The following is an 11,707-nucleotide window of genomic DNA, read 5'->3' on the forward strand; positions in this document are numbered from 1 at the left end:
AGCCGAGTGAGGCCAGCGTGAGGCTGGTTCATTACGGAAGCTTCACAAGCACACACTGCAGAGACTTGCGGTCCCATCTGACGTCAGCACTGCCCAGAGACAGGTGGGGTGCAGGAGGGGCTGGCCAACGTGTGGATGAGGAGACAGGGCTCATAGAGGCGGGCTGGTTCTGGACCGTGGGACCCGGGCTCCTACCCGGCTGGGCCAGGCCGGGCCGATTCCTTTCCCAGGTTGGGGAGCTCCTGGACCACGTGGGTCCTGCATCAGGGAGGGCAGGGGCAGCAGTCCCAGGCCCTCGTGGGGCTCCCATCTGGAGGGAGAATCCTACAACAAGGCAGGAACAGATTCCAGAGGATGACAAGTACCTAAAGGAACAGAAAGCAGGTTGGTAGGTTGGCAGGTGGTTGGAGCAGCCAGGCCCCTCAGGGTGGGAAGGAACCTGGGTGGGGGGTGGCTCAAGCACAGAAAGGCCATCCTGGCCTCATGGGCTGGGCAGGGAGTGGTGTGGGGCATGAAGGTGATGAACTGGCTGTGAGGGAAAGCAGGGAATCCAGTTGCATCAGGTTTCGGCTGAGCCGCTGGGTGAGTGGCGCAGACGCCATTTCCTGGGCTGGGGAGAATGCAGAGAGGGGAGGAGGGGTCAGAAGTCCCATTTGGGCCCAATTACATTCAAGAAGCCTTCCGGGCAGCCAAGCCGGGTGGAGGCAGATGGACAGGGGCGTCAGAGGTGGGGCTGCAGACAGAGACGTGCGCCTGTGGGACAAGCCCTGGAGACAGTGCTGCGGGTCCCTGAGCCCTCTGGGTAGCCGCCCTTGCCCTGGTCCTGCAGCACGAGATCCAAAATGGTACTCGGGCCAGGCTGCATCAGCCGGGAGGGGCTCGAGTCTGGCCATCCGGCCCCTGCTCTGCTGTCCCACAGGGAGAGGGAGAAGCTCACGGGCCTGGAGAGGTGGCTCTAACATGTGCCCCAGCCGGCCTCAGCTCCTGCATCCACAGGGCTCCAGGCTGGCTTGGAGTGGAGGGGTTCCTTGAGTGTCCTGAAGGTCCCCTTGGACCCTCACTCACTCAGAAAGTATCATCTGCAACCGCGAGCTGTCTGGTGAGGAACCCTGGGGCCCAGAAGCCGGCACCTGATGTGTCCTGGCTCCTAACTGTGCTCAGGCCAAGCCCATGAGTGGGGCTGGTCAGCAGCAGGGCGCTGAGGCGCAGGTGCTCTGTAAAGATGCCGGCAGAAGCAGAATGGAGCAGAGGGTGCAGGACTCTGGCGCATCAGCCACGGGGAACCTTGGTGGCCCTTCTTCCACCAGATTTGCCCATGGGGAGCAAAATGGGGCTGGGGAGTGTGGGCACAGCTTGGAGAGGTGGGTGGATTTGGGGGCGGGGAGACGAGGGTAGAGATAAACAGGGCAGACTCCTCACGTGGGGTCAGGGAGCAGAGCAAACGTCTGGGGAAAGGTGGAAAGGTGAGAAACGGTGGGTGTTCGGGAGCCAGAGCCGGACCACCCGGGGAGGAGCTCCAGGTGAGTGGGCCAGGCGGCGTGCATGGATTTGAAATGAAACCCGCCAGAACAACTGTGCCCTTCTCTGCGGCCACCAGCGGCTGCTTCCATGCATGCGTGAAGAGTGCAGTTGAATCCACTTGGCAAAACCCCGGCTGCAGTTTGGGGTTTGGAGGAAAAGGGGCAGGGGTTAGGAGGAGCTCTCCTGGGGGTGAGGTGACAGGGGAACGCTGAGAGGTGTGTTGGGGGGGTGCTAGAGAGGCAGGGTGTCCGGCTGAGCCCCAGACTGCAAGGGAGGAGGGTGCCGGAGGGCGGGAGGGGCACGCTGGAGCTGCTTTTTGGGGGGGAGGTGAGGAAGGTCAGGTGTGGCAGGGGCCGTGGGTCTGAGATGAGGTGGAAGGGGGGCCGAGATGCTGGGTGAGGACTTGTCCCTCAGGGGACAGAGAGCGGCATTCCAAGCCGACTTCATTCTTTGTTCTCCAAGGACATCATCTGGCTGGGCCGGGGGAAGCCCACCCTCTCGGCCAGGGGTCCCCGGGCACGCGGCCCCTCCCCGGACCAGGAGGCCCAACTCTGCAAACAGAGCTGGCAATGCCAGCCTTATTGAAAACGCTCAGTAATTTCTGGTAATGACCAACCAGAACCGAATAACAAGCTCTTCCAAAAGGTCACTTCTCCAGGAGAAGAAAATTATTCCTTTTCCTGGAGTCTGTCATCTTTTGCTTTAATTAATATCAAACGTGCACATGCTTGGCAGTGGCTTCAAGGGTTTGAGTGGACTTCCTGCGACATTTTTAATAAAAAATTGTAAATCTTCCTGGACGAACAGAGGTGTTGATCAGCGCCTCCTCGGCGGCAGACAGGTGCGGGCCCCAGCCAGGACAGCTCGGCACGCCTGCCGGCGGCGGGGAAGCGATGCGTGTGACAAAGGATTGCCTGTGGTCACCTCAGAGCTGCCTGGGCAGGTGAGTTGGCCTCCCCGTGCTTCAGCTCTAACAGCCCCGGTTTCACAAGGCTGCTCTACGGATGACGCAGGATGCAGTGCGGGGACGGCTTAGCCCAGAGCTGGGAGCCCGCGGGCGGCAGCCAGAGCCATTTGTCACTTTGTGCCGGGCACCAGCAATGAGCTGGACAGGAGGCCCTGCCTCCCAGCCGAGTCGAGTGGTTCTGCTCTTCAGACCCTGGGCAGCTGTGGGTCTCTTCCTCTCCCTCACCTCTCCCCGCCCCGCCAGGGGTCCCCAAGGCACGTGCCCCATTGTATCGTGGTCGTTTCTGGGTCTGCTGCCCCGACCAGACTGAAGCTGGGAGCTTGTCCGATTTCCCCTGGTCCACCTGCGTCCTGGGGCCTTTCCTGGGGGAAAGAGGAGCCAGCATGGACTGGGTCTCTGAGGAGTAGGAAGGAGCCTCTGTGGTCCAGGGGTCCAGGTGGGGAACAGGCCCCCGACGGACACTGAGACTTTAGCTTCTCTCCATGCAGCTGCAGAGGATTGTCCAGTCCAATTCTGGTATTGTTCCCGTTTTTCCAACAAGAAAATTGAAGCCGAGTTACAGGATTTTGCCCCAAATCACAAAGCCGACTTATTCCTCAAGGAATCAAGAGATGAACACCTGCCAGGTTGCCAGGACACCCCCTCAAGCCCACTAGGGCCGTTGAAAGCCCATGTCGGTGGCCCTCAACAAGGAAAATCTCGCCCAGCTTGGGCCCATCTGGTCTCCCACGCCCATGCTGGGCTGCCCACTGCCTTCCTCCTTCCGGGGTGGGGGCACATCTACCCTGCTCAGCCTCATCTAGGCTTTTGGTCTGAATATGCAAGAAGAAAAGCCAGCAGGCGAGCTGCATATTAAATTTGAATAGCTATTGCCAAATTGGTCTCCAAAGTGACTTTACCCATTTGCAACCCCACCAGCAGTGGATGAGCGAACTATTTCCCTACATGCTCTCCAAAACTCGATGTTGACACGTTTAAACTTTTGCCAGTTGATGGGGAAAAAGTATGTCGAATTAATTTACATTTCCCTTTTTTTAACTAGTAAGTTGAGCATCTGTTAATACGTGTCTTAACCCTTCCTAATTTCTGTTCTGCATCTTGTCTATTCAGATCTTTATTTTCTTATTAAAGGAATTCTTTATATATACATATATTTTTTATTAGGAATTCTTTACATATTTTGGATACTAATCCTTGGTGTGTTATATATGGTGTGAACATTTTCACCTTATCTGCTACTTCTCCTTTAATCTTGCGTTATCTTTCTTCATACAGATGTTTAAAATCTATAGTAAAATTTATGAACTTTGCTTTTCTTTAAATCTTGCTTAAGATTCCTCAAGGTCATAAATATATCCTCTTAAGCTTTCTTCTGTTCCTCCTGTAGGGTTCTTAAAAATACACTTATGTCTTTATTCCATTAATTTTTGTTAATGGCATGAAGACAGAATTTTATTTTATTTTTTCCAGGTAGTAAATGGTTCTACTATTTATTGAACAATCCACCTTTCCCCCAGTGATTTGAAATGCCACCTTTGTTCACGTACTAAATTCCAGTATATACATGGTCTATTTTTTTATCCTCTATTTTTGTTCCAAGGATCTATTTATCTATTCATGTGCTAATATCACATTATATTTATTAAAATTACTTTATAATATGCTTTGACATCTTGTCGGGCAAAATTCCCCTCTTTGTTTTTTCTTTTTTCAAGCTGTCTGGGCTATTCTTGAACATTTACTTTTCCATCTGAATATTAGAATCAGCTTGTCAAATCTTATTAAAATCTTGATCAGGTTTTGATTAGAATTGTGTTGAATTTATAGATTTATTGGGGGGATGAAAAGGGAGAACAAATTATTAATGTTTCGTGTTATGATAGGGTCCAGAAAAAGGGTACAGTCATGAGCAGGCTCTCGGTGGAAGGTGGGCAGCCTGAGCTTCCATGGGCCACTGAGCCTAGCTCTGGCCCTGGGGTCCAGGAAGGAGCCTAGTGTGTGGCCCGAGTCATGCAGAGCCGCCGGAACTTCTGCCTGTGGGGCCTCCTCGGGATATGAAATCCTGTCCTGGAACGATCGATTCCAACACCACTCATTTACCCTCAACACATGCTGAGTGCCTGTCCGAGGGTGTCCAGGTGCCAGGTGCAAAGATGACCCAGGCAGGGGCCAGGCCACAGACTCCTGCTTTGTGGAGCACGGTGTGGGACCCCTGAGGAAAGAGCCATTGACTGCTTCCTGGGGGGGACAGCCCAAAGATGGACTTCATAGGATGGCTAAGTTTCCTAGACAGCACTGAGAATGGGGCTGTGCAGCAAAGGGATGCTTTGTGCATGATGTAGCCATGTGGTTGGGATGTGGGAGGAGCGGAGTGGCCTGCATCAGGGGAGGGGCAGCTGGGTCATGCCAGGGTCAGTCCAGGAGTCACGTGTGCCATGTAGGGGGTGCCCGGGGAAGTGAGGTGGGTGCCAGGAGCTAGACACAGGAGGCCTGGGGTGTGTCCCTGTGGCTCGGGACAGAGAGGAGACCAAGCAGTTCTGCGTGGGGAGTTGCTGAGTCTGTGTGCTTCCGGGGCCAATGGGATTTATTTCCATGTAGACGGCAACGTTTAGGGAAGGGTAAGGAATCGCATGTGCTGACCTGACGTTGCATGTATGTCTTCAAAAACAGTTACCACGGCATTTGTTTAGGACTCAGACCAACGGAGGATTTTTTCCCAGGGCGGGCTCTTTATCACTGACATTGTATAGAATTGCAGACACATGGTGATACTAAACATTAGATTGACTTTTAATCTGTTCTATTATGTTTTGAATTCCCTACGAACAGCGCACCTGGGTGGACCCTTCCTACTGCTCCCACCTTGGGTACGCTGGCCCCTGGTCCCGTGTGGCCCCCCCAGCACCTGGCTGCTTTTCTAACTCCCTTCCACGGCAAACCCCTGTGCCCTCATAAACCACGTTCTTTACAAAATGTCTGCTTAGTTAAATAGTGAGACCAACAAAAGAGTATTTGTGAAAACACATACGGTAAAAAGGAATAACAATATAGGAGACCTCATTACCCACCACCTAGCTTAAGAGACAAGATGATGCATCCTTCGAGGCCATCTGTGGACCCTCCCCGTCCCATCGCTGCCTGCAATCACATGCCTTGTTTTATCAGAACAGTGCTACTCACACAGGACCAGTCTCCTGGTGCTCATGGGCCAGAACTTTCTAAGGCATACACCCCCGGGTGGCATTGCAGGGTCATGGAGTATTCATTTCTTCAACGTTATTATGTAATGTAAAAAAAAAAAAATGCCTTTGGTAATATAGACTCCTGCCAGTATGAAGTTCCCATTTTCAGATCAAAAGGGCACACCAAGTTTCAGGTAGGATTAGCCCGGTGAAATCCCTAAATTCTGGGGAAAACTTTTTTAAAGCCTTCAAAATTCCAGACAGATAAAGTCAACTCACTAAGGGAATCTAGACTACAATTAGACTTCTCATTTGATGCCCTGCAAGTCAGAAGACAGGAGAATAATGCAATCATCATAACAACCCTGTAATACAGGTCACTACTATTATTAGCCCTGCTTTACAGATAAGGAAACAGAAAGATTAAGGTCACAAATCTAGTAAGGAACTTAGGATTTAGACTTACATGGTCTGACTCCAGAATGCACACTTCTAACTACTATACTCTCCTAAGTAAAATGGGATATAAGAAAAGTACTTAAATATGTAAAGCCCTTTTACCCAAAACTGAGCAGTAAACAGAAATGTTAAAGCCGCTGCCGTTCAAATTGGGACCAAGAGAAGGTGCCTGTTATCACCACAGTTATTCAACACTGGTCTAACTAAGGCAACTGGAAAGGAAAATGAACAAAGGCAATCTAAATATGTGAAGAGAAGTGATAATATTGTCTTTATTTGCAGGTTATATAATAATGTGTCTACAAATTTCAAGCAATTCAACAAAAAAAGCTAAGGTGGCTGGTTACTAGATAAATAAACAACAAAAAAAGAACCTTTCTTTATTTTAGCAGTAGACAGAAATGGAAACAGAAAAACCACATCCATAATGGGAACAAAACTATTTTTCCAAAATATCTGATATTTTATATATATCTGATATAATATTTTCCAAAAATATCTGAAATACCCCATGTATGATAGCATAAGAAAGAATAAACTATGTAGGAATAAACTTTTTTTAAAAAAAGCACACAATTTATACTCTGAAAACTACAGAACATTGTTGAAAAAAAGGAAAGACCTAAACAAATGGAAAAAAATCCTGTATTTGTAGACTATAAGATTTATTATTGTTAAGATGGCAATTCTCCCCCAAATTATGTACAGGTTCAGTGTAATCTGTATCAGAACCCCAGCTGACTTCTTTGTAGAAATTGCCAAGATGATTCTAAAATTCATATGGAATCGCAAGGAACCGGAATGGTGAGAATAAGTTTGAAAAAGAGAAACAAAGCTGGAGGACTCACATTCCAGCTTTCTAAACTTACTACAGAGGAGGGCGCCTGGGTGGCTCAGTTGGTTAAGCGACTGCCTTCGGCTCAGGTCATGATTCTGGAGTCCCGGGTTCGAGTCCCACATCGGGCTCCCTGCTCGGCGGGGAGTCTGCTTCTCCCTCTGACCCTCTTCCCTCTCGTGCTCTCTATCTCTCATTCTCTCTCTCTCAAATAAATAAACAAAATCTTTAAAAAAAAAAAAAGAACAGTAGTTCAAAAAAAATAAACTTACTACAGAGGAATAGTAATGAAGATGGTGTGGTATGGGCGTGAGGATAGACATCTAGATAGGTGGAATAGACTTGAGAGTCTAGAAATAAACCCATGTGTATATGGTGAATTGATTTTTCACAAAGGTGCCAAGACCATTCAACGAGGGAATAGATGGTCTTTTTAACAAATGGTGCTAGGACAACTGGATGGTCACATGCAAAAGAATGAAGCTGGACCCTTACCTCACACCATATACAAAAATTCAGCTCAAAATGGCTCCATGAACTAAACCAAACCAAACCAAACCATAAAACTCTTAGAAGAAAACACAAGGGTAAACCTTCACGACCTCAGTTTTGGCGCTGGATTCTTAGGTATGACACCAAAAGCATGAGCAACAAAAGAAAGACTAAATCATTTGGTCTTCATCAAAATTAAAAATTTTTGTGCTTCAAAGGTCATTACCAATCAAGTGAAAAGGCAACCCGCCTCGGAATGGGAGAAAATATTTGCAAATTGTCTATCTGATAAGGGAATTGTATCTACGATATATAAAGAACTCCTAGAACTCAATAATAAAAAGACAGATAATCCAATTTAGGAACAGGCAAAAGACTTGAGTAGACTTGTATATCTTTCTCTGAAGAAGATATACAAATGGCCAATAAGCAGCTGAAAAGAGGCTCAACATCATTAGTCACTAGGGGCATGCAAATCAAAACCATGATGAGATCCCACTTTACACCCACTAAAATGGCTAGATTAAAATGTGAGCTAATCACAAGAGATGATAAGGATATCGAAAAATCAGGACCATCATATACGGCTCTCGGGAATATAAAATGGTGCAGCTGCACTTAAAAAGTCTGGCCGGGGCACCTGGCTGGTTCAATCAGTGGCGCGTGTGACTCTTGATCTTGGGGTTGTGAGTTCAAGCCCCATGTTGGGTGTGGAGATGACTTAAAAATAAAATCTTTTTTTTTTTTTTAAGAGTTTAATTATTTACTTGGGAGAAAGAGGGAGAGGGAGAGAGCCAGAGAGAGAGCATAAGCAGGGGGAGGGGCAGAAGGAGGGGGACAAGCAGACTCCCCGCTGAGGAGGGAGCCCAATGTGGGGCTCCATCCCAGGACCCCGGGATCATGACCTGAGCCGAAGGCAGATGCTTAACCGACTGAGCCACCCAGGCGCCCCTAAAAATAAAATCCTAAAAAAAAAAATAGTCCGGCAGTTACTCAAATGACTAAACATAAAGTTACCGTATGACCCATCAAATCCACATGTATGTGTGTGCCAAGAAGAATGAAAGCATTTGTCTACACAAAAACCTTCATACAGATGTTTATTCACATGGACTGTTATTGCATCATTATTTATAAGAGCCCAAAGGTGGAAACAACCCAAGTGTCCATTAACCTAATGACAGGATAGACCAAATGTGGTCTAGCCATACAGTGGAGTGTTATTCCACAGAGAGGAAGGAAGGCCTGACACCTGCTACCACACGGATGCACCTTGAACACTTGCTGCTCAGGGAAAGCATCCGGCCCCAGAAGACCACATATCACATGATTCCCTTTACATGAAATGCCCAGAACGGGAGAATCGACGGAGACAGAAGGTAGCTTAGTGGTTGGCGGGGGCTGAGGTGGATGGGGGGATTAAGGGTAAATGGCAAGGGGGTGACCAGTATGGGGTTTCTCTCTGAGGCGATGAAGATGTTCTAAAATGGATGGTGATGACGGTTGCACACATTTGTGAGTACACTAAAAACCACTGAATTATATGCTTTCGATGGGTCAGTTGTATGGTGTGTGAATTATATCTCAATAAAGCTGTTTGTGTAAGTGTGTGTGTGTTTTGTTGTTGTTGTGTTTGTTTTTAAAGAATGAGTTGTGACAATTATACTGACCTGGAGAGATTTTTATGATAAACACTTAAGTGAAGAAAGAAAGTTGCAAGCTGTTATGGGTTGAATTGTATCTTGCCCCCCACCCCAATGTATACAGTTAAGTCTTAACCCCCAGTACTTCAGAATGAAACTTTACTTGGACATAAGGTTGTTGTAGACATAATTAGTGAGGACGTCATACTGGGGTAGTGTGGGCCCTAATCCAGTATGACTGGAGCCCTTATAAAGGGGAGTGTGGACACAGACATGCACAAGGGGACACACGGGGCGAGAATCAGAGTTAGGTTGTCATGAGCCGAGGAGTCACCGGGAGTTGGGGAGGGGTCTGGAGCACAACCCTCTCGAGCATCTCAGAGGGAGCACGGCCCTGCAGGCGCCCTGGTCCCCGACTTCCAGTGAGGTCGGATAATCTCGAGACGACACATTTCTGTTTAAGCCGTTCAGTTTGTGGTACTCGGTTATGGCAGCCCTCGCAGACCCATACAGAGTAACCGTGGAGATAGAAATTAATTTATATTAATTCACTTTGTTAACATTGGTTATCTTATGGGATTGGACTTGGGAGAGAGAGGATGTTAGTTAGGTTGTTAAACATGCATTTACTGTTTGAATTGTTGTAATGAGCACGCCCCCCTTTTCTTTTCTTTTCTTTTTTTTTTTTTGCATTTATAAAACAAGGATTTTTTAAAAGACAGCTTTGCCCGCAAGGTTTGAGGACTCTCCATTTTTTCTTTTACCTTCCAGGGTTAGACATTTTATTTATTTTTATTTCTTTAAATTTTATTTATTTATTTGAGAGAGAGAGAGAGCATGAGCAGGCGAGCAGCAGAGGGAGAGGAAGAAGCAGTCTCCCCCCACTCCCGCCCGAGCAGGGAGCCCGATGGGGGACTCCATCCCAGGATCCTGGGATCATGACCCGAGCCAAATGCAGACGCTTAACCGACTGAGCCAGCCAGGCGCCCCAGGGTTAGATATTTTAACTGTCTTCTGTGAAGTTCCTCCTTCCCAGCATCCAAATTGGTTGGCCGTATTCTCTGAAGCAGTCAGGAAAGTTCTATGGAACACGAGGTATGGTGAAAGCAAGGCAGGAACGTGGCTCTTGGGGCCTGGGACTGAAGACCGTCACTGTGGGGGTGAGGATGAGGAAGATGGTGAAGATGTTGGCGGTGGCGATGGAGGAAAGTGTTGAACTTGCCGGTTGGCACTCTCCCTTCTCCATCCAACCTCATGCAGGGCTCCAAGGCAATAGCTACAATGTATAGATTTGGAAACCGAGGCCCCACGAGGTCAGGTGATTTGCGTAGGGGCCGCCATCAGTAAGCCGGGGAGTCTGGATCAGAGCCTGAACTGGCCTGGCTTCCACCCCCTTCCCCTCCAGCTCAGCTGCTTCCCACAGCACAGCGGCTGGGAGAGGTGCGGTGCTTCGCCATCCGCAGGCCCCAACCCGCCCCACGGAGCAGGCCTCGTCCCCAGCCCCGTGGGAACCTCCTCTACTTCAAAATGGTCAAGGAAACAAATCAGGAACCCCCCAGGCTTTCTACCTGCAGTTTCCCACCAGCCCCAGTTGGTTTGCTGGGGTGCGGGAGGCCTGCATTATTCAAGCCCATGGAATATCGAGGCAGTTGGGCAGAGGAGCTGAATCTGTCAGGGCTGGCGGAGCTGTTCTCTCGCAGAGGGCCCCAGGGGCTGGGGAAGCTGCAGGGCTCTGGGACAGATAGGGCAGCCCGGCCTGACCCAGGCAGGGGCGCACGCCGCCTCTGCCACCTGATGGATGTCCTCATTTGGGGAGAATGCATTATTGAGCACAGGGCTCTTTCCAACCAGACTCCTGGGCCAAATGGCTCAGCTGTGTCCCCCTGGTGGGAGCGTCAAAGAACCCACTCCCAGGGGGAGCTGGTCCGCTGCGCCAGGCCTGTGCGGTCCAGGGTGGCAGACACCCTTCCCTCTGTTCCGGCACGGAGTCACCTCCAGCAAGAAAACCGAGGACTCGGGACACCTGCTTTTAGCGCTGTGTCAGCCGTGTGGCTGTGGGCATGTCAGAACTGTCAGGTTGGAAATCTTGGTTCTCCGGGCGAGTTGAGCTCAGTGTGAATGGGGTCCTCAAGAAAGAGGTGGAATACCAAAGCCCATGCTCCCAGAATCACGGAACGTGTTGTTCCTTAGCCTTTGCCCTCTTGAGCCCTTGGGTATGGCTCTGGAGAGCCCAAATGTCATGGTGTGTAGTTCTGGAACTCTAGAGCCATGGGCAGTTCTGGAACCTTGGGGCAATTTCCTGAACCTCAGCGTTGGTGGCTCTAGAACCCTGGGGGTGATTTTGGAGGCTGGTGCCATCCAGGCTGGAAAACTGAGCTCCCAGTCACACTGTGCAGAGCTCACCTGCTCCCTCCTGAGCCTTCTGGGGCAGAGTCCGTCAAAGGAAGCCTGGCTTATGGGGCACCTGGCCGGAGGGAAGGCCCGTGGTTTGCCGTTAAAGGTACGATTAAGGAAGAAATACTGGAAAGTTCTGCAACCGTGACATGGTTACTTGCAGTCAATCAGGGCTGCCAGTGTTCCTGCCTTCCTGTGCTGACTTATGGGAGGG

This window comes from Zalophus californianus, chromosome 6 (genome assembly GCF_009762305.2).
Source record: "Zalophus californianus isolate mZalCal1 chromosome 6, mZalCal1.pri.v2, whole genome shotgun sequence".
Classification (NCBI taxonomy): Eukaryota; Metazoa; Chordata; class Mammalia; order Carnivora; family Otariidae; genus Zalophus; species Zalophus californianus.